Below are 27,622 nucleotides of genomic sequence, written 5' to 3'. Positions count from 1 at the left end.
GTGTTCTGACATTCAGACTTTGTTCAGTGATGACACTGCAGAAGTTCTACTAGAAGCTGAGGAGACAGATTTGCAACACAATCCTGGAAAACATAAGTCCTAACAGTAAGGAATTCTGTAGTAGCAATTGCATGTGCATTGAGATAAGTGCTTTTTTTCTGACTATGTTATGTTAACTTCAAAATGAAACAAATCCATGAGGCACGAATGCTTTTGGCATTCAGCTCCACTGCTTGTAATAGTCTGGTCTTCTGACTGCAGGTTAGAAATCAGAGATAAACACGAAACGTAAACTTCAGACCATAAAATACAAAACACTCGGCAACTCCAATTTAGATAGGGAGTCTGACTGTGCAGAGTTGAATGCTGCACCAAAGGAATGTGAGCATTTGTAAAGTATGACAATAAAGGCAAGGGCCATACATAGTTCACAGATCTATGGAAGAAGCTTGGAAGGGAAACTCATTTGAAGTTCGCACTATTAAAAATGGGGGAAAAAAAGGGAAATATTGGGGAAAATTTGACACTGAATTTTTACAATCACCATAGGGTTACTGGTTACAGATGTTTCTGCAATCATGAAGAAAATGGAAGAATCCCTCAACTCTGTACTGCTCAGTAAGACATACTCTGGGTGTCAAGAATTGGTAGGACAGAATACAGCAGAGAACAGTTAGGAACTCTACCCTGCTCCTCAGCCTGGTGAATGACAGGATGATTACCATACGGCAAGAGCAGGCTGCAGTTCCTCCTGAAAGTGGCAGCAGCTATAAAGTGACCGGTTGTCACTGCTGGGTCGGTGCCCTGTTGGCCTCCCCACAGGGAGCATGAGGAGCGCCTTGGGGCACTGCTTTCAGCACCGATTTAGGTTTAGGCTGACAGAACACTTCAGTGAGGGTCTTACTGTGCCCTCATTCATCATGTGTTTGTGTCGCTGAGTTGGGCATACCCAACTGTCCGACCCAAGGCTGTTTGGTGCTGATGTGCGTCTTCCCCTCCAGCATCTGCTGTCTGGGGGCAGTACCTAGCATCATTACCATCACGTGCTGAATTCAAGTTGCATCTGTGCAGCTGGCTATTTTTATTCACCGTTTGTCTTTTCCTTCCAGTCCCTCCTCCAATTCAGAAATCTCACTCGTAGCCTCCAGAGAGAAGCCCACAGGGGAGAGCTCGTTTTTCCTTCTTCACAAAACTCCGTGTCCTTTCAGTGCTCTCCCATGGAGCATCGGCCTTTACTCTCTGCCCGAGCTCCTCCCGGGCTGCCGGTCGCCCTGGAAGCACTTTTCCCACATGCTGTATTGTCAGGGGACAGCCTGACCATGGTCCGTGGTTGCTGCCTGTGGCTGTGTGGGTGGAAAGGGGCAGAGGGGCCCACCAGCGCGGAGCAGAGCGACGGCAGGAAGGAGGCCTGGAGACCACTGGGGTTTGTGGGTGAGGAGCTGCTGACCTGCCAGGAGCTGGGCTCTGTGCAGATCAGGGCATTAAAAACAGAGAAAGGAATGGTTCTTTAAATAGCAGGCTATGATTTGCAGAGAGAGGTTTTGTCTCTTCCAGACTCAGGCGCATAAAGTTTGTCATCTGTCTGTAATGTTGTGAAATTCTATGTTGCTGTCAGTCTGTCCCCACCAGCAGTGGCACCTAAGGCAAAAAGCAGTCTCACCGGCAGCACAACATCACCCCACCTGGTAACAGGAACTTTTGGGAAAGGCTAGACAGTTAAACTTGCACCCAGCCATCCACACGTTACCTAAACTAGACACCAGACACTATCCAAGAGACAGATTGCCACAATCCATAACTAACTGAAAGATAAAGCAGGCTTGCTTGGGATTTTTGTTTTGTTCTCTGTGTGTGTGCGTGTGTGTTTGTGTGTTTATGCCAACTTTGTCCAAATGATGGCTGGCAATACTTCCTGATTTTGTAGTTGAGATATATAAATACAGCAAGAGCGAGATAATATCTGATAATGTAATACCTTTTCTTCCCTAGGCATTGACAGGAGTTGGTTCTTAACTACCCTGCAAGTTTAGACCTACAAAGAATCCTCAAAGTGCAGCCACACGCTACCTGCAGCAAAACTGCTCCAGCTGAGTTTGGTCTTATTTAAGTTGTAGAGCAACAAATGCTAGTGCTCATCATTCACTAAGGTCAGAAGAGACAAGGAGCACACAGCATCATTTATGAAGTATTGCAGAAGATCCACTTCTGCAGTTGATTCATGCTCAAATCAAGGCTATTGATATTGTCTTTAGGACAATACCTTAGACACTCGGTCACAAGAGGTTAGGTAAGATTAAAGAACTAAATTTTTAAATCTATTAATATTAAAAATGGTCACTTCTGGCTTTTCATTCACACCATCTGTTGCCAGCAGGTTGTATAGGCAGTTTTAGGGCAGCTTAATAATTGTTCCCAATTTTTGCACACTGAGAGGTTAAAAATAAATCTTCAGCCACACAGAAGAGTCCTCAACCACTGATTTCTCTGCAATATTTTGGCAGCGTAAAAGAAAATATAAAGAAAATATATCATATTTCTTTCTAAATATTCCCAGAATTATTTCTTCGCATCACATGTGATATAAATAAAACAAACCTCAAGAATCTGGCTTAGAATATGGAATAACATTATGCTAAGGTCATTTCTGCTGTGTTTATCACAGTAAATTTGAATTATAGGTGTCACTGTGCATAATATTTAAATATTTCAATGATGCACAGAGCTCTCAACACTCTTGTTTCTTTCCCATGTTCACGACAATTTGCCAGCAACAATTTAGAACAGAGCAATCATTTCAAAGCAACCTCTCTGAGTCAAGAAACTTGTGTACACACTACACAGCTGCATCTAAGATGCAGCATAACCCTCCACTTTAGCACCGGTATCATGCTTGGGGGTGCAAAAGTATTAAGACAGTCCCAGGATGTCCATCTGAAAGTTTCCCTGACTTAAGGGATCTGTGGTTTAGAGACAGTGCTGTCAGAGCTTGTGAAAATGAATCACTGTCACACTTCCCAGTAGCCACAGTGTCCGTATGAGTGTTCCTCCTGGTGTGTCTTGGTGCAGCCCTACTGCTGCCACGTATTCAGGCTGGGGGGGGGAGAGTTAAAATGACTCTGTTAAGTTTCCACTTTGAGAATAGCCTGTCTAAACAAAAGTCCAACCCAAGAAGAGAATGAAAATTGAGGGAGAGTAAAGAAGGGAAACTAAAGAAACTTTAAATTACCTGAGGTACAAGAATGAAGACAAATGCAAAACTGCTGGAAGAAAACAGTGGAAGTATGACAGATGACCTCTTAAAACATAAACAGATTTTAGCGTACAAATAGCAAATAAGGGGCAGACTAAAATAAATAAGAATTGCTCCATGAAATAGATATGAGTGTTAAAAAATGTTTTATCCAGTGATATTTTCACAGGATTTTGAAATGCACAGAGGAATTGGACTTTTGCACAAGATGTTGATTTTTTTGACTAGTCTTCCTACAGTAATTAATTCCTTTCATATAATTCAGTCTCTCTGGCTACCGTAGTCAAAATTTTCAAGATTATCTGGGAAATAAATGTAAAATGCTGAACATATCTGAAAATGTGGTCATTTTAAGGTGCCCAACTGGAAATCAAGCTATTCTCGCTAGTGAGCTTTGCACAAAGCAAACCTTTTCTTCATAATCCAAATATTCAGTGCAATTCCTCATAAGACAATGAGGATAATTCTGTATCTGGGAATAGCCACAGGAAGGTGCCGTGACAGGGAGGAGGAGAGACCAGTTCAGAGGTGTGGGAAGACCAAAGCTATCCCATTTCCTCCAGCCTCCACTCCCAGCCTCCTCTTGAGCCTCAGCCACTCCCAGGACTTGCTGGAGCCTCCAACCAGTTCCTGCTTTTCCCCAGTGTGGAAAAGTCAGTGATGGAGCTGGACCATGACAGCAGCAGAAGCCAGCAGACAAAAGGCCTGGGAGTATTGCTGGCAGTACAGATGGGAGCATTATACAGAGTAGCGTCAGCTGGAAATGTGTTACCGAGCTTAATGAAGAGCAAGGGAGGAACACACTGACTGGCTAGTAAGACCGACAAGGGTGGGTGCTAGCAGGGATTAAGCACTTAGCTGAAAGGTTCTTATTTGGTGGAAGGGAGAGAGCAGGAATGGGAAGGCAGAATATTTTCTCCCGAGCCAAAAGAGGATTTTAATACAGAATTTTCTTGGCCTTTATTTCTTGAGGAGTTTGTAAGATGCTTCTCAAGCTATGGGTTTAGAGGTCCAGATTCCTACAGAAAACCACTCTTGCATCTACTCTGGGTTGCTATTTTTCCTTTGCGGTCATCTGACAGATTTATCTGAAGGTCAAAAAAACCTCCTTAAGGCAATGGAGGTCACAGAAACGACTATACGACTATTGTTCTATACTGGAGATTTACACATTACTATCTTCGTTTTAATAAATGGCTACCTAACTTGCCCACTGTCACAGTTTGACTCAGCACTGGAGTAAGGAAAGAAGCCAGGAATCTCAGCTCGCCACCACATGCTCACCCACTAGCATGACAGAGTGGACATTGGATGTTTTTCCTCCCTGGAAGCTAGTCAAAAGCAATATCTACCGACAGCACGCACAATCAGATCACTCCGTGGTCAAAATAGGAAACATTATTCATTCTTCTTCTGGGACTGCAGCAAATCCCTGCACAAAAAATACTGTCAGCTAGAAAAAAAAGTATGCATCAAATAAGGCTATATGATTTAATTAAGCGTTAGATTAGCTCTTCCCAAAGCCGCTAGTAAAAACACCACAAGCATATGCAAATGATGGATGTTTGCGGACAGACCTACACAGCCTTTTCCATAACCTTTTATATAACATTAGTGCAGGCTTAGACAAAATGTAGTCTTGTTCTTTTCAAGCCAGCATGAAGTACAGCCAGGAAGCATTAGTCATCAGAGATTTTTTGGTAGTTGTAGTTTGGAACCCCAACTGGAGTGTTTGCTTTGTACAGCTTGCTTTGTAAAAGCTCGAAAATCTAAATCAGAAATTGGCTACTATCTTGTTCAAAATATATTTCTTTTCAAACAGCTTTTGACTAAGCTATCACTGTTAGAGGAAATTTTCCTTTTTGCGCGCTTATAACACAAAACAAATGCAAAAGAAGCAACCCTTCCCTTCTTCCCCAAGGAATCATAACAACATTTTTTCAATAACGTTTTGCAGGATTTCATATTAAAATATATTCTGAATTGTGTTTCAATGAGGAAAAAAACAAAACAGAAATCATGATTTTCTTAACCAAAATAGAACAGATGTTAAGTATTCCTCAGAAGGTTTTTATCCTCTAGACTGAAACTGAGTATTTTTCATGAGTTATTCTGAAAAAATAAAATTTGAATATTTTATGAAACAATACATGGCCTTCTTCAGTTATTGTCCATTCACAACAATACATCCATCCTGTATATTTCTGTGTTCTGGTCACTGTGGTTATTGCCAGAGCTTTGGCCTAATGAGCTGCAGTTTTGCATACAAATGGAATTTGATTCTGCAATCAAGATGATTTTCTGCAAAGCGCTGAAGAAGTACAAACGGTCCCAAAATGAATCATGGAAAACTCTAACATAATAACACCTTGTTATTAAGTGCTATACAGCTACAGCTCCTACAAAAGCAAAGAAGAAATCTGAGTTAGTGAAATAGGTCTTCAGCTGGTACAAATCACCACAGCCCTACTGAACTGAAGAGAGCTACACCAACTTAAACAAACTCAGATTTTTATATGGTCAGTGTTTCACCGTAGTAAAAAAAACTGTGGCATAGGGTGGTGAAATATCTTGATATGCACCGACATCCTGGTGTCAACATGGCCCACGTGCTTAGGGATCTCTTCAAGAAAGCCTTTTTAGTACGAGGTGCAGAATGGAAAACAGCATAGAAGGTATGATGGCTAAAGGGTGGTCTCAGTGTTCCCGGTGAGACAAAGCAGATGGATGTGAATCAGTAGAAGCCTAAGACATCTTGTGCTTGAGCAGGTACAGATGCCCCCAGATGAGCACTAGCTCGAGATGGAGCCAGAGCACAAGCTGTCCTGTTTTCTGTCAGCTGCTCTGTGTCTCCTTCTGTCCATGCTGCCTTCTCCTTCATTGACATAGATATTTGTGCACAGAGATTCTCACCTGGCCCAAAAACCCAAGTGGTGCTAAAACTAGCCTGGTAGAAGACAGCTTGGCTTTAACATGGGTCAGCTTTGTGCTTCGGTTCACAGAACTGGGCAAAGGCAGGAGTGGTGTGGTGGCAACTGGGGTACCTCTGGGGTACCTTTCTCTAGGTGGCAAAACCACTCATATCAATTTTAAGAGTTTCCAAAAGCTACACTTGATGAAAAAGAAAATTCCACTGGACAAATTCTCTTGCTTGTCAATATTCAGGATTAAACAGAACCCAGCGTGCTAGGAACAGAACTGCTAGCCTGAGGAAGCATGACTTAAGAGGTGTATATTATTAGTTTTCCCACCGTACTTCTTGCTCCCTAGGTGAGTTACTTACCGTATCAGGCAGAATGTCTGTGAGATAAGGCTATTCCATACAGACCTTGGCATAGGGCAATAATTGGGTGTAGGGCCCAACAGCTCTTTGGTTAAAGATAACACTTTGGCAAAGCTCTTGCTGACTTCAGTGGTGCAGGACTGTGTCCTCTGTATTGCTCATGACTGCTTACTCCTCTGCTTATTCATCCAGCAGCTCTCAAGTCTGAGAGCCAGGGTATTCGAAGCAGCTTGCAGGATTTGCTCCTCATGGCCCTAACTGACTCCACTGAAACAGATCTCTCAGACCTGCTAACAGAATATGGTCTCAACCTCTCCCAGTGGGATGGATTTTTTCAGCATATGATCTCCTCCCATCCTGGCAGGCAGAATAGTGATGTGTTACCTCAAAGGCGGATCTGCCTTAAGCATCACAAAATAACACCAACCCATGAGAAGCAAGACTTCAGAGGAGGTCAATTTAATTCAGGTCATAACAGGTATGTTATTCCCAACTCTAAAAGCTTCTGTTTCAAGAGTTAATTTGCTTAAAGTACAAAAGTATTTTAATCACAAATGCACCCTTTCCAGGCATGTTGCCTCTAACATGTTCAGGATTTTGAGGAATTTCACAACAGTGCTCTTGCATCATTGCATCCTGACACAAACTTTTGCGAGATAAAGCGTGCCTTTTTGCACTTGAATAAGTGCGTAGCTTTGCTTTCTATCAGCCATTTATAGGAAAAACGTTGCTGATTATAAGTGATGCACCAGAGCAGGATGTTTGTATGTTACCTATTCACAAGTTATCACCAAGACTATATCAGGACACTGCAAAGCAGAGGGCACATGACTGATACGGTGCATCCTACATTGCTTCATAGTAGGTTGGCTCCCCTGCAAGTGATACCCAGAAAGCTTGGATCAGATAGCAGGAAGTTCCAACAGACTGATAACTAATCTTACAGACTCCAACTGAAGAAGCATGAGAGCAATGATCAGAATAAAAAAAAAATCAGATAATAGTTGTTTATATGATTGACATTCTGCTCCAATGTATTCACACAAAGACCTCTCTCTCTGCCTGACATGCAGGCGCTGCATTCCCAACGCATTCTTGCAGCCTACACCACATCACTGAACAATAGCAAGCCTTCTTTCATTTTCCTGCCTAGCTTCTGTGAACAGCACTCTGTTGACAACCGAGTCTGTTCTCACTACTGAAGAATTCCAAAAATTGACCGATATAAGGACAGCCTGTGACTTTCAGGAGGCATCTTAACACATCTCATTTTTAAAACTGTGGTTTGGTGCTTCTTTTTTTGTTTTGTTTCTGCTTCAGAGGAAACCTATAGAAGTGTAGTTACCTTAGAAGCACTCCTCAGGTGAGAGAGCTGCTCTATATACAGCACCACTAATAGCACTAAAATGCAAATGTATGTGGACAGTTTTCTCTATTGGACCATTTCAGAACAGTTTTTCCCTGCTAAACTTTTATGTTCATGATGAGTGCCAAACTGACAGCCCCCATGCAACTGAAATCTTTTCCACAGGAAAAAACAGATGAACAGACATTGGTTTGCTTTCTTTGCCAATCAGTCCCAAGCCTGAAATGGACAGGCTACAAGTAATATTTAGAAAGTCTTCTCAACACTCATTCCCGCTCTTTCTCTTGCTCCTAAAGAATAATCACTTTGGTTAAATGATAAGGATGCCATAAATCTGAGCAATATGCAAGAAAGGCCCAGATCTCCCTCCTCTTTACCACGCATGAGCAAAACACTTTCACCAACATGGTGCAGCACTCAGTCTCATGGCTGGCAGTGAACAAAATCAAAGCAGAAGAGATGGGAAATCACTGTGACAAGATTACTAGCATGTTATATCTTTCTTTTGTTGGTGATGCAATAGGCAGCGTATTCCATAAATCAGAAGTGCTTTTCAGTTCCTCATTGACAACGTGCTCTCACAAAGTCACAGAGATGAGTAATGTCTTTTGCCATCTTCAGCGGCATCCCATCCTGTGAGGGCCACTGTGGCCTCCCTGCTGGACTTCAGGAATGCACTATGGCAAGGTGTGAAGTGTTCAGGGCATTTTAATTACTGCAGTATGACTGATTAGTGCCTTCACAGCAGCAACATGCACACTGAACACACAAATCTGACCTCTCCACTCAATACTCACTTGTCTTAGCTCAAATGCAAGCTCTCTTGCATTTTGACTCAGTAAAATTTTAAGAAACTGAAAATCTAAGTAACAAAAGCTCTTAACTAAAAGGCATTTGAAATGTGTGAAAAATAGAAGAGGGGAGATGAGAGGAGAGGACAGGAGATATCCAAATTTTCCACTGCTATTTTGTGCCATCTTCTGTGTTAGTTTCCTTTACACCAACTAACATAAGAGACTGAAATATTTACAAAACCATTCCCTATGTAGTCAGCTGTTATCTACTTTGGAAAAAAAAATTACAGACATACTTTAGTGTATTTTCACAGTAACATTTTGTTGTTGGTACCCCTGATTTTGAGAGTGTCCCACACACGCAGTTTCCAACTATTCAAGAAGCCCAGTGAACTAGAAACAACCTCTCTTAACAATGCTTATATAAAACTTCAGCATTGTCTGCATCTTTCTTCAGGATCTTATATGTAAGGATGCCTTAAGGAAAGCCCACTCTTAATTTAGGCCAAATGTGTTCTTGGCTTCCGACTTCTCTGGGTGTCTCTGGCACAGTCAAGGCCAAAATGGAACATCAATGATCAAGTGTGCTGACGTCACTGAAAAATGAAAACAATTGGAAAATGACAATCAAAGGAAGGTGAAAGAGCTAGTCCCAGGGCTTCCTGTTTCAGATGAGAGTTTATTCAGATGGCCTCCAGATAATCTGAGCCAGATAGAGGGTACACCAACATCACGTTGTTTATTCTCTCAACTTTGTTAGCTGTCAAATGTAAGAACAGTCTATCCTGGACGCATTTATGCTCTACCATTTCCACACATCCTTGGGTGTAAGCTTTGAATTTATGGTGTTGTAGTAGTAGAAGCAATCTGGAGTTGAGAAAGGCTCTAAGAAATAGCAAGAAATTTCTGTCTTAAAACATCTTTTGTGATATAATTATGTTCAGTATTTTTTCTATAGCAAATAAGTTTACTTGGTAGGCAAATACACTACCCTTCTTTACGTATCTCTTCTATTGCAGAGAGGGCTTTAATCTCACTGAAAATTCAAAATTTCTTTTATAATAGTAAAGGAACACTAGCATGCATGAAAATCAGTCCCATGCCATGGTAAGCTTTTCCTCCAAAAAGTAGTTTGCTATTTTAAGCTAAGGCTACTTTGAATTGAGAAGCTAAAACACTACTGAATACAAGGACAAGGGCAAATGGTGCATATGGGAATGAGAAGTCAAAGTCAAGTCATTTAACCATGTTAAAAAAAACTGGTTAGCTTATCTTCAATACATGTGAATTAATAGTCTAAAGCTCCAGCACTCACAGCTTCACAGAGTCAAACTCTATTATCTCCACTGGAGCAAAATATGGGCTCCAGCACAGGAAGTCAAAGTAATATCAAGGCTTCCTTAAGATGTATAAGCAATAAATAGAACAAACTCTAGGAAAGATAAGACAAGACGAAGAACAATAAAAACCATTGGCTGACAGTAGATGGACACCAGAGTGTAGGCAGAATATTTTGTCTGGCTTATTTCTCTGCAGAGAAAACAATTTGCATGGTTTTCCTGGAAGAAATTGTTTGCATTTATCCCCACTGTAGTGCCACTGAAGCCTTGAATTCCTATTAAGAATCTGTGATTTCCAGCTCTAAAACTAATTTCTTTAAGCAACACGATGGAAATTTTTTTGTTAAATGTAGCATTCGTGGAGCTACTAAAGGGAAAGTATCTTTTCAATCCCAAAGGAATTAATGAATTCAGTTAAGGGCAAAAATTTAAACTAGTGAAAACTACCAGTACATGCTTCAAGTCTGCTTCTATCTTAACCTCACCTGTGCCCAGGAAGATCATATTCTAATATATAAAACAATATTTTCAAAATGTATTTCTCATTACAATACTATTATTAAATTTATCTTTTTTGTTCATTGCTGTTGCACTGATTTAGGTTTTTATATCCTAGGTTTCACATTTAGTGCCTCTAAACCTAGGATCCATCATAAGTATTATAGCAATCACATTTAACTAGTCCTGCATTCACTTTTCTTCTATGATACAGTTTATATTTTGAAAGCTCCTAGGTTATATAGCCCTGAAATTCACCTTGCATAATACACTCTCACTACTGGCTATAAAAATAATTTCCTGAAGGTTGTTTCTTAGAAGTAAATTTAATAACGTTTTCACATGTATTTAGCTTTAAATGGATGCCTAAGATCAGAATCTGAATTGTACACGTCACTGGATCAAGAGTAAGAACAGTAGGTGTAACAGACTAGTTAGAGTCTAAGCAGAGACAACTTGAGGTGGACATCCAAAATTTACATCCAATATCCTCAGCAGGAGCCATGGCCAGCTGGCCCCAGAGAGCCCTGGCTGGGCACTCCTTCAGCTGGGGACCAGAGGCTGGCATCCACATAAGAAACACTCCTCCCTCCTTGTTTGCACAGCAAGTTTCTGTGCTGGGCTTAGAGTTGGGCATTTGCACTTAAATTCCTTGGCCAAAATTGGGGTACACGTCTCTTGTCTAGCTTTGGCCATCAGAAGCCACTGCAAGTACATAGCATGTTTTATTTCCTTAAAATGCAAATATCGACCCTTTCATTGCCTAAAAGGTAATCGGAATCTTGAGTTATTGCAATGCATGTGGCAGCTGTATGCATCTGACTTGAAAGCTTGATGGTAAACAGAGAGGGGCTCTGGCCTTCTGGGCAGGATGCTGCTACCACTGCCGAGCTGCAGCAGTGCTCCTCCACTCCGTTAGCAAGAGCTGGCCATCAAAATGCATTTGAGCAAGCTTAATCTGCGATAATTGTATATTACAAACGTATTTATTCTCTTTTGGGAGAAACTCTTTCAAGGCTCCAGATGAGATATTTCTCACATATATTATTTGGCTTTTCCTGAGGCCCTAATGAATCGCTTTGAATTACAGCCTTGGATATTGATTAGCCTCATTCAGTTGAAATCTAGGCTTAGCAATCTATACTGGTCTATAGTTTATTTGTGATATTATTCCTAATAAAGAGCTGCAATTAATCCACATCAAGAAAAATCAATTAATACAGATTTGTATCACAAAGAAAGAAATCCTCCCCATATCTGCGCACTAATCCTGAAGCTTAGGCCCTTCTTTGCTACCAAGGAAGACAGACAAAAAATATTGATTTCACCCTATTTTTAAAACTTCTAGTGATACAATAATAGCGTAGAGAACAGACGGGGCTTATCAATTAAAACTATTTTTATGCACAATGATAGACGAGAACACACAGTGCCACTGCTCTCTGCATTATTATTAATAGTATGATGGGTTTGCAGTTTTGTAGTAAGAACCATTAACACTTGTGTTTATATCACTCTGTGCATGGCTCTCCAAGAGTCCGAATTCACCTATGGTGTGGTCATGAATCTTGCACCATGTGAGTTACAATACAGTGACGGTTCTAGAAGCAAAATTGCAATTATCTGCAGCTGCATGGGAAAGCAGAACTATTCTGTATAATTTTAGCCTAATGGTACAATGTGAAGAAACACAAGACGTTATCCAAGCTAACATCTTTCTAATTTTATCCAGTTCTATCTCCCATTTGAACGAAGCTAATACCTAACCTAGTTTATTAGAAGTAAAAAATCTTATCAGAGTCTTCTTGCAGGAAGCATCACATAAACACCATGAATTAGATTTTGCAATTTTAGAAGCCAAACTTTATCCTTGCTACACAAATAAGACAACAATGTGTCATTGTCCTTTCACAATTCCTACTGTAAATAGTTTACATGATTTATTCTTTTGCATGCGAGATAATTACATACTTTATACTAGTATATTTTATATCATCAGTAGGTTGTTATTCTCACTGCCCCATAATAGAAATTGTGTATTTTCCCACTGCACTGAATGCTATTCTTAACATACATTGGCCTCAACTATCTAAAAATATCAGTTCTGTTGCCTGTGGGAAAGTTTTGCTGAAGTTATTTCTATTAGAAGTTTAATATTTGTCTCTTCCATTTTTCATACTGCATGTGCCATTCACATTTAATGCTGTCTTCTCTCATATGCAATTACTTACAAGTACTTAAGTGTCACATATGGCACATATTAGGCAAATAATGCCTTAATTCACTCTAATGCTAACATTAATATGAATGATTAGGACTCAGATTAGTACTAGAGAATACCATTTTAAAATAAATTGTGATGACACGGCGACAGCTATATGAAGGATTAAGGAGTATGGATTATTGCAGGTTATGGTTCATGACACCAAGTGATATGGCTCTGTTTGCTCTTGCCAAGGCAATCAGAAGCCCGAAGAGCCAACAACAATACTTTGAACCGTTGAAGTTTGTTGGTTTGGTTTTTTTCAGCTCCTTTAGCCTCTGACGGGCAGTAAGTTTTGGAAAAAAATAAAGATTGACTTGCTGTGAGCTGCCTACATTTACAGAAAGCTTTGTCAAATGCCATTTAGTTGATCTGGCAACCTAGAGCCAATCTGAGTGCAGATACAAAGGAATAGCTTGGCTTTTTATAAACATTCTCTTCTCTGCCCAAAGTCATATATTCAATGCAGTTGCCTTTAAATAAATAACAGCTTTATTTTAGCTGTCGGTGTTCCTTTAAACTCACCTCTTTATAACAATACTTTTACTTTTCTTTTTCCTTTCCTAAAACATAATGGATGTCTAGAAACTGTAACTCACGCAATTGAAGCAAGAACATCCTAAAAGCCTACAGAGCTCTCTACCTACACAGTTCAGCCCTCATTTTTCTCATCTCACCATACGATACATTCGTGTTTCAGCAGTTTGTAAATCAGTATGTTCCATACAAGAAAATGAACAATGAGTTGAGAAAGAACGCTGCTGTAGCAAAAATTTCTTCTTAATAGATTCTTAAGAGATCAAAAAGTGATCCTGGCGGACACAGATCTGTCTGCTCTTTTTATCCTTCTTCCACAGTTTTAAGCTTCTCACTCCCTATGTGCAGCTACAAGCTTCCTGTTCTCCATGTACATAACTAAATATATTCATATACACACATGATAGTTATTTTCCCTTCTTCTCTAACCTACAACTTGTTGATTTTTTTAACTACAGTGAACTTTATTAATTGTGGCTTTTCTGAATAGTCAGTAAAACAACTTCACTGGGATTACTTGTATAAATTAAAGTTAAGCACATGTTTAAATATCTCCTTGAATTTGGGTGTATCTGTTTTCAATGAAAGAGAAAAAAAAAGAAATAACAAAATTGGTTTGTCTTAATCTGGAAATCTGAATTAATTAACATGGAATAGGGCCAGTTTTTGGCATAATTTCCTCTCAGCTTGTTCCTGATTTTCTCTTCCATTCCTCTTCTGTTTGATCTTTTGAGTTATTTTCACCCTTCACTCTGTCATTTTAAATCCATCATGCATGTCATCCACGTCCTTGTGAGGACTCTGTCTCAGATAATGTGCTATGTGGCTTTTAATATAGAGGCACACACACGCATAAACACACACATACATTCTTGTTTCTTCACTTATGTGTTACGAATGCTTGCAATATTTTTCCAGCTGTTTCTGTGAACTCAATGTGCTTAAATGTAATGAATATCATATTCATTAAAAAACAATCATAACTGAACATGAGCACATTTAATACATGTGCATTAAAAATATTTTCCTTTAAAGGTGAGCTGCAAAGGGAATTGAGGCAGGGAAATAAATCCTCCTTCCATTTTTTTCTTATTTAGCACATGCAAGTATTGCCTCTAACATTCCACCCTCTCCCCCTTCTCTCATCTCCGTCTTCCTGATATTTGGAAAGCCTTTCCTACAGCAAGAGCTTTGCCAGGTTGTCCTTTCTTATGGGCAGAAACTAAGACTAGTGAAAACGACAGCACCAAGTGCAGTGTGTTCCCCGGGTGCTGATGAGGGTTTGGAGGTCTGTAGGAGAAGGATCATATATTAATGTAGCAAAATCAATCTAAACTAATTTCACTGTGCTGGCAAGAACTGTGTGCATACAAAATCTTGAGATACGGAACAACAACAATGAGTATATTAAAAAGATCAAGCTGTGAGCTCTTTCAAGCTTTCATTGTAAATCATCAAGAAGTGATGAAAAGCATACATGTAATAAAAATAATCATTTGCAGGTCACTTTTAAATGATGTGACAAATGCAGTCATATCTATTGCTGAACTAGAGGACTCACACTCTCTCATCAGTCATTTCCTTTCTCCTCATGGTCCCCTGCACTGTGCCTCTTTCACACTTTTCCTTCTTCCTATCAACTCTTCCATCTTGTCTGCTTCCTTCATCTCTCAGACTTCTGCAGAAGAGCTTGCCAGCTCTCCTCAGGGACTACAAGCACAACAATCTTTCCCTAACAAAATTCTGGCACTTTCTCTTGACATTTCTTCTGCAACTTGGAAGCGAAGCATGTGAAAATGAGAAATAATGGGAATAAAATTCAGCTGACATCTTTGGAACTTCAGAAGGACTTTGGGCTGAGTGCTGAGGGAAAGGCATGGCCCTGTCTGAATGCATCACAAGCAAAATAAATCCAGCATCTGAAACCCTGGGGGAGATTATGATGGCTGCCATCAAGTGAATGGAGCCCACAGGACTGGGAATCCGAGCAATCTGTGATAATATTCAGGTAATTCTGCTGATGAGACATGACTCATCATGTTGCAATAGATACAGCCAGCAGCAATCAAAAGGTCCTGGTCAGGAGACCAACACTCATTTCCATCTAAATCACTGCTTTGCCATTGTTACATCTTTGTTTCTCTTCACCACCTTTCTGAAATGTTTGCATCTAAGTTGGAACCTTTTGAAGATTGCTTAATGCAATCTGATCTCAACTTTAGTATGGTTCTGTAGGCAATTCTGTAATAGGAATAAATAATCAACAGTGATGTATCACTGGTGAGCTCTAAAACATCTTAGAGAACTATAAACACACTGAAATTTCTTATATGTCCCAGCAAATAAATATGTGTGTGTTTTTATTTGTATATACACATGTATCAGTGCATGTCTGTGCATATGTGTATACATACACATCTGGCTCTAAACAAGAAGTACGCCAAAACTGAAGGAGAGCAGAACATTAATAAAGTTTGAATTATGCTTTTTCTTTTTTTTTAAATAATAGGACGTCATTCTCATTTCAAAATGTCATTTGTTTCAAAAATTGCTATAGCCATTCGGAAGGATCACAGAATCATTACGGTTGGAAAAGACCACTAAGATCACAAGTCCAACACTCAACCCATGCCCATATCCCTCAGTACCACATCGCCACGGATCCTGAACACCTCCAGGGATGGTGAGTCCACCACCACCTCCCTGGGCAGCCTGTGCCACTGCATCACCACTCCTTCTGAGAAGAAAGGTTTCCTAATATCCAACCTGAATCTCCCCTTGCACAACATGAGGCCATTACCTCTCGTCCTAATGATGCTAATGGATGCTAATGTATGGAGTTGTACAACCCTTTACTATGAAAGAGAGAGTCAAATATGTTACTGATTTAAGCTTAATCTTAAATGCTGCTCTTTAGCCAAGCTCATACAACAGGGCACAAACCCACATGAGCAACAAGCATCCATACATGCACATTCTTCAAAGCTGCATGCCCTGATAAACATTGCTGATAAAATGCACATACTGAATCCCTCCAAAACAATGCAGATTAAGTCTGTAGTCTAAGAGGCCAGCTCTGCTCCCTGTTCCAATAGTGAGAACTCCAGTGCTTGCCTTTTGTGCTGGGAAAGGATGTGCTTCTGTCTGTACCAGAAGGGCTGCAAAGAGGTAGGGTCACGAAGCAGAAAGTTGCTGTCCTGCCAGCCTAACGCTGCAGCCAGCTCTAACAGGAGCTGTGCAGTGGTGTTCCTGGTGGGGTCAGAGGTACACGGGCCATATGTTGAGTTCTTAAAGTTGTAGTTCAGCAATAGAAATCACATACCTCAGCAAGAGTGGGTATTTTCTGATCAACGTAAATGGAGTCAGTGCTGGAAAGAATCTGAACTTGGCTCTATTGTCTGGAAGAGGGTCATTTGCAAATTCTCCTTATTTTCTAATTGCTGATCTGCTTTGTTCCTGTCAAGCATGGTTTCTGCAGTGCAAGAGGCAGTTACTTTGTTTGCGGTGCTTTCTGTGGGACTCCTAGCTGCTTCCAATGCAGGTAGGATCACAGGTCACTTATGAACCACAACACTTAGGAAAAAATGAGAATTGTTTCTGCAGAATGAAATTTGCCTACTCCCCCAGTGCCATAATTCAATCACTTTCAGGCTTCATGGTCTCAGGTTCTATAAAAAGAATTTTATTTGTTGCTGAAAAAATTTATGACCCTCAGTAACTTAATGCAATTTCAGAGCATGAGACCCAGCAAAAACTGTAAGAACAGGAAAAAGAAAAGTGTAATTAGTGAAGGGTTGTACTTGACATTATGTCTATTCATTAAACCAGAAGTGGCAGCTAAAACAAGAACAATGCCAGCCACACAGCTTTGTGTAGTTATGAGTTTGTGGCCTGGTTCTGGGCTGTTTTTGCCATCTCTCCGCCTGATCTCTTCATATTTACCCCATTATCAGAACATGCCTGTTGCTCCTGCTTTCTTCTCTCACGTTCCCTGTCCCTTTCCCCATTGAGGTCACACTTCCTACAACCTCAGCCAAAACCAGGGCCACCTAATGCTGAGGGATGCCATGTCACTATGGTTCACAACAGCAACTTGCCCCGTACAGTCAGATGGGTGTCCACAACCAACAAATATAAGCCAGATTCAGAAAAAAAGCATGCCTGTTGCTCCCCTCCAATACTTCTCACATGCACTGTAAAAGTCCTCCAGGAAGCACCAAGTTAGTGCATGACATCTGATGAGATCACAGTGTGGAGCACGCTTGGTTGCAGCCATTACAAAGCCTTTAGCATCTAGATGTCAAGGCGTTTGCTTGTATTTTTTTTTTTGATGACAGCTAATGCAGTGCCTGCCAATTGACACTGCTGCTCCTGGTGACAGCCAGGAAAACCACCACAGTGTGTGGCCATCCTACCCAACACACACCTCTGGCATGGTCCTGCAGTCCTCCTCATAAGGTGATAAACATTGATTTATATTGTAAAAAGGTTTGTAGGTATCAGCCTCTTGTCCCCTGCCTTTGCCAAATCAATGATGGAGTCATACCACTTAGGGGCAAACTTGCAAACAAAGGCTTTCAAGGTACAACATATGCAGCTGTGTGGGCACCCGTATGCAGGCAGAAGGACTTTTGCACACTAACCATATAACGGTGCACAGATCCATTTAGGTATTTTACTGCATCACTCTTTAATGACATTGGCTGATACCACACTGGTATCACTCATGCCAATGAATACTGCTATTGGTAGCCTGAGTGGTATGGAGCTGGGTGAGCAATTCACAGTGGATTGTTTACCCACAGCAATTTAGCTTTGTTACTTTCAGGCACAGCACACAACCTTTCACAGCATAGAGCCAAACAAGGAAGGAACACTTCACAGCCAGAATTATCAGACTGATACACTATATCAGTATTTCTAACTCCCTGTGATGGTTACCTACTTTTTTTTCCTCTTTGTTTTTTTTTTTTATACTTACAAAATATTACTTTTGCACACAAGGAATAGGCTTAACTCAGGTAACAGAAGAGAGGTTCTTGGCAGATCAACTGCTACTGTGCTTGGCACTGATCAAACTAATGCCATGGACTACTTCAGAGACAGCAGTGTAATCCTTATGGTCATCAATTACTTACTGAGAAAGTTCACATCTTCCAGCTAGCAGCAGCTGTGCTGGTGATTTCTTTGTTACCTGGTGCAGTGCATTTAAAGGAGTACGCTCAATAACCTTTTCCCTTTTCCCTAAGACCTCCAATCCCTAATGGCAATGGGCAACATTTTCGAAAGAGCCTAGAGCCTATTTTCCAGAACAATTTAGTCACAGATTTCCACATGAGCTCACACATCCCACTGCTGGGCTGTGGTTACACACAGATTTCTCCAGGACTCCGAGTTGGCATCAGCAGGCGATGCCCACTGTGGCTGCTGCCACCCCTGTGTGCAGAACAAGGAGGGCAGTGTGGGGACTGGTGCTGGGCACTGGCAGCACGGCTTGCTGCAGCCAGATTGCCACAGAGAGGTGTTTGTGGAACCGCGGCCTCCAGCTCTCCTCAGTGAGAAAATAACTGTTCACAGAGCTCCAGCCTACCATAGCGAGGCCAATTCTAATGCTCGAGTTCTAGTGACAGCCCAGGTACCATCCCATGTCACCTCTGGCAGGTGTCTAGGTACACCTTTAGATGCTTCCTCTTGTTTGTATTTGTCTCATTTTCTGGTGGAAATAGTGCTGTTCACCTTCCATGTCGTTAAGTTCCATTAATTACTGTGTTTCAATGGAGAAAGCAAGCATAAAAGCACCTGGAGATGGACAGCCTCCGGCTAACAAATCCAGTCCCTCAAGGCTTTGCCTACTGCAAACACATTATCTGACGGCCATAAATCACCAACTTATTATGTAATGGTCAAGGCATTTCATAGACAAAGATGCATTTCACAGAGAGTATGGTTTTAATAAACAGGCAGCCTTTCAGCAGCTAGACGGGAATAAGCCAGTGATCTCAGCCCAGTTCCTGCTGGAAAGGCAGTCCCAGCACAAACCCACCAGCACAGCCATCAGACTGCACACACTCTGCCCTGGGCTGGCCCCAATGGCAGCACTGCCATTGCCCTAACCAGGCTGGGCAAGCACATCGGGTGAGATATCACAGGGTCTCTGTGGGCTCAGGTGTGCCCAGCCCCAACTGCACCCAGGGTTGTGCTACTCAGAGGTGCTGTGCCCAGATGTGCACAATTAGCCTCAGACATTTCATTAATCCGTCTTACATATTACCATTGGTAAACTGAGGGGTTCGTTGGGTTGGCTGAATTTAGACCTGAATTCACATGTGCTAGGCATGCACTTCTGAAATGCAATGAGAAATATTCATTATTCTTGGATAGAGCTGCCTTTTAGTTCTGCAGTTATAGCAGCTGTCGTCATTTACTGCATTAGCAAGCACTGTTTCTGTGAATTTATATCATCGTATCCTGGAGTTCTTTGCCAGCAATATGCTTAACCCACTGCTGCAAAATAATCCCATATATATTGGCTACATATTTGAGATATTATGATTAGACTTTTTTAGAGGGTGTTAGGCATTATTTTTATAAATGTGGTATGTGTGTATGCACAAGGTTTTTACAATCGACCTTAAAAAGGAAAGAAATATATTCTCATTTTTTACCTTACACTTTGACATGGCTTCCACCAGCCTCTCATAGCCATGCTGTTACTGTGAAATACTTAGGAAATATCCAAACACAAAGAAGTAAGGTAACTTAGTATCTTTTTATGAATTATTATTCTAACAGATTTCCCACTGTCTATCAAATCTGTTGTTGTAATGGAATATTAGGTGATAGAATCTGAGGATGTCTGATGAGATCAGAAGGCTGACAGGTCTGTACATTAAAGAAATATGGGGATTAGCAAGCAACCTTCCTACAGTCAGCAGTTCCAAGCCATGCAGTAACCCTGTCCTTCCTACAACATCATCTTCTACACATTAGAAAGAATATTTAGAAGAAGCCTCTGATCAAAACATCTTCAAATTTCAGTTGTTATAACTACACGAGAAATTTTACTTTCTTTCTGTACAACTTTTACACCACAAAAGCCTCAGTCTGCAGAGGAAAGTGTTTTGTTCAAACAAAGAAAATATCTTATATGCCAGCAGAAACTGCAGTTTCAAGCACAGACAAAATAGTTAAGGCAAATTCATTCTAAAAAATAACTTCATAGAGGAGTATGAATCCTAACAATAATAATCATAGAATAGAGTCATAAAATAATAGAATAGTTAAATAAAATGGTAGGTGTGCCTGCAATTTGAATGGGAAGAAATAGATTTGGGAACAGCGTGTTTCTAACTCCTTTTGATAACCCTTGTAGAGTGCTGATACGCAATTCATGCACAGGATACAGATGTTCCCTGCTGGGTCTCATCCACTGAAGATATAAATCTGCCAGCACAGCTCCCACATCAGCCACAGTTCCAGAGCTTGTCCCTCAAGTCAAGTTATAGCAGCTGGTGTTCAGTGACAGAAACTGGTGTGCCAGCCAAAATGGCAGCTCGCAGAAACACCCAGTCGTGAGACTACTGCAAAGTTTCTTGTCATGTTTACGGAAGACACTGTGAGCACATTGGATAATATTTCCCCACTGAGAGCTTGGAAACTTACGTTTCCTCTGCTACTGAATTCCAAAGACCTCTGGGACTGGGGATGCTACAGATCTGCACTGTGGATTTGGTACTTGAAGATGAGGGTAGATGCTTTATTCAGCGAACAGATTGCACCTTTCAGGTAGTTTCTTAATGCGTCTGTTAAGGGACAGTATTCTAGCTAATTTTCCTGCTGCTTCCCTTCCTCATACCATTTTAATGAGCCATTTATTTGACAAATGAGAAGGGAGTCCCTACTGAGCTCAATGCACAACTCTATCTGCTTGAATTTCCTGTGTGCCAACACTGATTCAACTCAAATACACATTCCAAAGGGCTGGCAGAGAGTCTCTTGGGCATCACCCAACAAAACAAATACAGGAGGTGAAGGTATCCTTATTTCTGATCAGCCTGCATTTGCTCTCTCTAGATCTACATAGCTGAGCCTGGATAAGGTTGTGAATGCACTCTCATAAGCCAGAATGCACGGACTCTGCTTTGATCAGCATTTTAGGACTAGTGCATTGTCTTAGCAAACTGAAGTTGACTTGTTGACCCTCCTGTGCTCAGAAGACTGCTGACTGCCACCACCAGTGTAACTGAGATTTCTAACTACAACCAGCAGAACTTCTCCATGCACCAGTGTGCCAAGAAAGCAGAGATACTCCTTCTAACAGTTGCACCCTGAGGGAAGAGGAAATGAGGGAGAGGGAAATACGGAGAGAATCACAGCTACTTTGCACTACTGACTTGGCACGTGTGGCACTATCACCAGTTGGCAGAGCACTGGTCCTAGGGAAATGCTGTGGCCACATCTCTCAGAGCTCAGTGACAGTATTGAAAAGGATACAACAAAGCACAGAGGTAGGGGTAAGTACAGTAAAACTAATCAAAGGGCAAAAAATATGCTGCTATATTTATACCAGCTTCACTGCAGGTTACTTAGCTCCCTTCCAGACTGGATCTCTCATTCAGAGCAAACTGTTGTAACAGATTTTCAAGAACAATAACAGTCTGAGCTTGTGAAACACCGAGTCCTTGAGTTCAGGGAAAGTTGTGGATGCTGCAATTAGACTTCTAGATAAGCAAATCCTAAGAGATGTTCCTGCCCGGCATTTAGCATTTTCAGTGAGTTACAGTATTGAGTCTTTTGGAAAAGAGTCTTAATTTGTCCTTATTTGGAATGGAAAGAGCTTCTGTCTACAAAACTGCTTTGATATTTTTAATTTATCAGCTATTAAAATCAAAGAAGCTTGTTGCATCACAATTAAGTGCTTCCTGAAAGAAAAATCTGTCACCAAGTGAAGAAGGTAGTAATCACTGAATGAACAAACTGAGGTTATAGACACTCTCCGGTCCCTTCAAGATTTAAGTAGAAAAAAAGTGTTTTGAAAATAAAGCAGTTTCAGAAAAGTCTTGGCAATAACTGATGGTTTTCAAAGCAAACCATGTGATGCCTCAGCAGCAGCTCTGTAGCTGCTTCAGAGCCCAGCACTGCTCTACTGTATATCCTGCTTCCTGGAATCATCTCAGCTTACTTAAAGGCATCCACCACGCCTTTTACTTACATTTCATTTGTAAGCATGGAGAAGCACAAACCATTTGCAGTGTGATCCCAAAATACTGTGCTTATCTAAAAGCACCCTTAATTTTACGTAAAAGCCACACCTTTAGCACCACAGATCTACCCACCATCTATACATTCAGTCCCAAACTGAAAGTTATGCGTGTTCTTGCTAACCTAGTTTTATGCCTGCGCGTGTTTTTTTTAATAATAGGCCTAAATCCATATTAATGATCCAAAGAGTGACCAGGCCTCAGCACCTTTTGTCCTCTATACATTAACTATCCAATAATCAACAGTAGCTGTCCTGTACTCTGGTATCTTTGGCCTAATTCAGAGGGACAGATATTTATCATCACCCTTGAATTGAGTGACCCATTCTGACAGGTCGACATCCTTATTTATGTAACAATGTCATAGACAGTAACTGCTAATGAGTGGAGCGACACAGAGGTCTGTTAGATGGAAAGGCAGAGGAAAGCTGAAAAGGGCATGAGGGGTTAATGGGACTTTTCTGTTCCAGCCTCCTGGGATGTGTAATTATGTCCTAATAAGAAATGAATGTATTGATTAGATTAGTGTGCAATTGTGTCCGTGTGCACACGTACAGTGCCACATGCATATAGTCAGTAATTGTGTGTGCCTGTTTTCTTCAGTATGTGTTTGTAACGTAAAGTATCTTTGTCTTTTGGCCAAAACCAGGCAGCGCACTCTCACAGTCCTCCTCTTGTCCTCACTGGGGAAACTCCTTGTGAGTCCAAGTGGAGTTCATCTGAGTAAAGGCTGAGCTTAACTTCAGTAAACACCAAATAAGGGCTTCAGGATTAGGTCCTCCCAAACAAACGACTTCCTATTTGCATTGTTTGGTACAAAAACCCACCATCACTTAAAGGAGCAGAAAAGCAGCCACTGCACTGTAAACAATAAGCGTTGTCTGCTTAGGAGACCATCCACTGCACAAAGTAGGCCAAGCTTATCCCTAGCTAAGTCCTCCTCTATTAGTCTGCTTACAGTAGAGAGGAATTTGGCCTAGCATTCTTTCTCATCAAGTAAAATATGTTCTCTGACAGGTCAAGGAAAGCATCCTTCACACGCTCACAAAGGTCCAATTCTCCGCTGCATCTCCTAAGTGTGTGCAATCTGAACTTGAGGGCGAGTTCCCTTGATGGGAAAGACACAACAGTAGAGAAAAGCAGGGCAGGGGAAAAAAAAAGTAAAGCACGTCTGAAAATCAGAGCTGCCCATGGCTCAGGAGGCAAAGGAATGCAGCTGATAGCGTTACTCTCGCCTGTAGTGCCTTACTGATGCTGATAGGGAAAGACAGAAGAACTGTAGCTTTTCATACCTTATAAATACTGCACAAACTCCAGCTATGAACATGGCCTTATATGTCCAGTAGGCCTGCATTTGATGTTTGAGTAAAAAAAAGGAACAACCAGGGTTATCCAGTAGGAATAGACTTTTTGGGTCACAACCTCAGTTCCTTGTCCCTGGGATAACGAAGGCCATAGAAGCAGCATGCAGAAGCCTTTGATAAATGAGTACCTCTAGTTGCATGCTGAAGAAATAAATTACTTTCTAGTGACTCCCTCTGGAAAGAAGCAGCATTATTAGGCTCTAGTGGGATTTCCTTCTATCCCACTCTTGACTAGGACCTTTGTGAGGCAAAGGGGGAAAAAAAGGAAAGCTGAATTCATTAGTCTGAGAGGGCTTGCTTTACCCAACTGTAATTTTTGTGCACTGTGGCTAGGATTCCAGACGTAACATTCAGGAAAGGCTGTATTACAGCGATGTAAAAAAGTACTTACTGGGCAAGATTTCTAAACATTTCTGAAATGCTTAACCTACTTAGTATAAGAACGCACTGTAGAGTCAGTGTGACAGGAGAAGCACCCCTTGAAGACATATTCTGAGTAATCTAGATTTTTTTTTTTTTCCTGAAGAATGAAAGATGGTAGGTATGGAAATGTAGCACTTGCAACATGGAGATCACCGGAGCCCTAAAGGCTAACGATTACTGAGAGATAGCACCACAGCTAAATACAATTCCTTCCCATTGCCCAATATTTCTACTTCAAATTTTCCCGTTTAGGAGCACCGAGGAGGCATTTCTTAAGTGTTTTAGTTTATAAAATATTTTAAGGAACATATCTGTAAAGGAGACTAGGGCTAAAATCCAGGATGGATCTAACTCTGAAGGTCCACCTACTCAAAATTTCCCTCAGGAGCAGAAATAGAGAGAAAAAGCCCGGCTCTGGCAATGAATGTAGTAGTTTTATCACTGATTTCAGTAGGGTTGAAATAGCATCTGAAATGAAAGCACTGGGGAAGGAGCAGCCTAATAAAGCCATGGCATTTTCTTCCACTTAACATATGAAGTTAAAGCAAGTTCAGTATCCAGAGTAAATAACGGAAATACCCTCCAAAGGAAGAATGCTGTAGTTCAAATGCAGGTCTGAACAGCAGATGCAGGGAAGTTAATTTTTCAGTGACTGCTGTCCCTTTGAGTCCTAATAGTTGAGGGTGAGTTCGCATTTGAACTCAAACAAAACTGATTTTCCTATTATATTGATGGGAACTTTCTAATGCAATGCATCATCATCAACTGGCTGATTTATTTCAGAGGGCAACTTGATGCAGCCAAATTGGAGCAAGGTAGCCCAAACTGAGCAGAAATATCCTTCCCCATCCCATTTATTAGTGTCAGCATCAGCATAAGCTTTTCTCCTTAATGGACCAATCTTTCATTCAGGCCATAGAGGATCCTGAGAAAGTTTTCCTCGTTTCTTTATATTTTGCCAAACTTCTAAGTGAGCTCCTAAAAACTTATTGAAAGAGCATTACTCAGTCTGACACATTCCATTTATTTCAATATGGTGACAAAGAGGGAAGATCTAGTTAAAAATATTGCAATAGCCTTATGGGATACTTATGGGTTTTTTAAATGTAATACATCACAATAGAATACTTTGTTTTTGTAGAAGGGCATTCTGTATTCGCCAAAAAAGCTGCTGACTTAATCATTAGTTATGATGAGAAGAGATTTAGTGCTCTCTTTCTTTACACTGTCAGTGAGAACAATGTCTATGAAAAAGCCTATGCTTCCCATTATAAATCACTATAAGCTCCATGAAAATTTCTCCTCTACCCTGGGGTTTAAGTGAGCAAATACTCGGTCATGCAGAATCCCAATAGTAGCACTTCATGCTTAGCTCTACAAGTTTATGAAATGCTATGGTTCACTATAAGTCCAGGCGCTACCCCTGCATGCAATTGCCATTGTGTAGCAATTTATGTATGGCTGGTCTTTGATGAAATACCTACTAGTTCTCCCCTCTTTCCTTGCAGATTGTGGCTGTTTTCAAAATGCTTTAAAAATGGAACACAAACATTTATCAACATTAATCACTAGACTGCATTTTAGAAACAACGTACCCTCTACTTCTTCATCTTCAAACATTCAGAAGAAACCACCTCAGACCTTATTTAGGGTAAGCAAGGATTCAAAACCAAGGCCATTCAAAACAGAAATAGTGTATACATGCTTCCCTTCACTGAATAAAGAATGTTGTACTAAATCATCATAAGAAGACAAACTTAACTTTAAATGGTTTGGAGAGAAGTTCTGAGATTTATAAGCCACTCTCAGTATAATTTGTGTTAAGAAATACCCAGAACTAAGTATCCAGGTTTAGAAACCTTCGACCTTCCTTGCCTTGCTATTTTCCCTCCTCCCCCTTATTCACAGTCACATACGCTGGCTGAATTTTATTGTATGCTTCGCAAAGAAAAAAAAGTCTCTTTTTTGAGCCTTCCACTCATCCGCAAGCATTTTTTTGTTTGTTGGCCCAAGGTGACAGCATTTTCTGTATTTCCTATTTTATCAGAAGCCTAATAAAATGTTCCGAAGAAAGGAATCCAGCACACTTTTCCCAGGTTTTAGTGCCTTCTAACATTTAAATTCTTACGTTTTTTCTTATTCATTGCTTTTTCTGTTTCATGAAGAAAACATTCTTATTTCAGGAAAGGAAGATATTGTTTGTGCCATGCCATCAAACCGCTTCAGTCTCCTCCTTTTCCGGATCTCATGTTTTGAGCTTTATTCAAAATTCCTACCACTGGGCTCAATTTTGAAAGGGAGGACTTTGATTGAAAGTTCTCAGCCACCCACACTGGACCTGAAAGGCCACTAGAAATAGCCCTTGTCTGCTTCATTTCTCAGGAACCAGAATAGACACATTCCCTCTGGTCTGCCCTCAGATATGGATTTGGCTCAGTAAGCAAATGTCAGCTGCAGAAGCAGCTGGCTGCAGAACAGTTTTCGTGGAAATGGAGAGAGCATGTGTCCTCTGAAAAGATAGAATACCATTTCACTGATTTATTCTTATAATTTTTTATTAATTCTGAATGTGCTTAGAAATGCACAAGAATCACTGCCTAAAATAAAATCCCTATCCATCCTTTGATTTCAGCTTGATTATTGACATCATTATTGTGAATAAAGTTAATTATAAATTTATACTGAAAAGTTGTTTTTTAGATATCTGTGAGACTCCTGTACTAAACTGTACCAAGATAAAAGCACAAGCAATGCAGATCTCTGGCGATTGCAGATCTCACAGCTCCTAAAGCTATATGCTGACAAAAGGAGTTTGATTTTCACATGAAAGAAAGACTTAACCTTAACAGGTAAATAGTACCTAAAGATGTTACCTACCTTAACCGCCTTACTGATGTCTGAGTTTTCAAGCAGATCAAAGCTCTAGAGGCTGGAGCTGAGTTAGTCCTTGAAATGGGCTGAAATCCTGCCTGGGAACAGGGGTTGTGCCTGATGATGGCATCCCAGCTAGGCCTCCCACAGAAGTTACTGGAACAGCCTCCCTCTTGCTTCTGTGGGGTGAGTTGTCCAAGACAGACCTGACCCTGTACAAAGACAAAGACTGGCTGATTGAAACACATTTTCCAAGAAATGAAGAAAGCTTTTATGTAAATAACTTCACCATTTACATACAAAGCAGAGGTGAGGCCCAAGTATCATGGACTCCATCATGGATGGCCAGAACCTCAGACTAAACCCATCTGGA

The 27,622-nt window shown here is 40.8% G+C and overlaps 1 long non-coding RNA gene across 1 annotated transcript in view; it reads right to left on the bottom strand.

Annotated features, from left to right (window-relative positions):
* Positions 1 to 27,622, bottom strand: part of LOC122157761 — a 102,095-nt gene that overhangs the window by 5,338 nt on the left and 69,135 nt on the right. The window contains exon 2 of the long non-coding RNA XR_006168015.1: positions 27,256 to 27,461. This is a non-coding gene — a long non-coding RNA (uncharacterized LOC122157761). The remainder of the gene's footprint in view (positions 1 to 27,255; positions 27,462 to 27,622) is intronic.

The sequence above is a fragment of the Centrocercus urophasianus genome, unplaced genomic scaffold (genome assembly GCF_019232065.1).
Source record: "Centrocercus urophasianus isolate 14NV4802_14NV808 unplaced genomic scaffold, USGS_Curo_1.0 seq_14, whole genome shotgun sequence".
In the NCBI taxonomy this organism is placed as follows: domain Eukaryota; kingdom Metazoa; phylum Chordata; class Aves; order Galliformes; family Phasianidae; genus Centrocercus; species Centrocercus urophasianus.
This window is presented reverse-complemented; position numbering and strand designations above follow the sequence as displayed.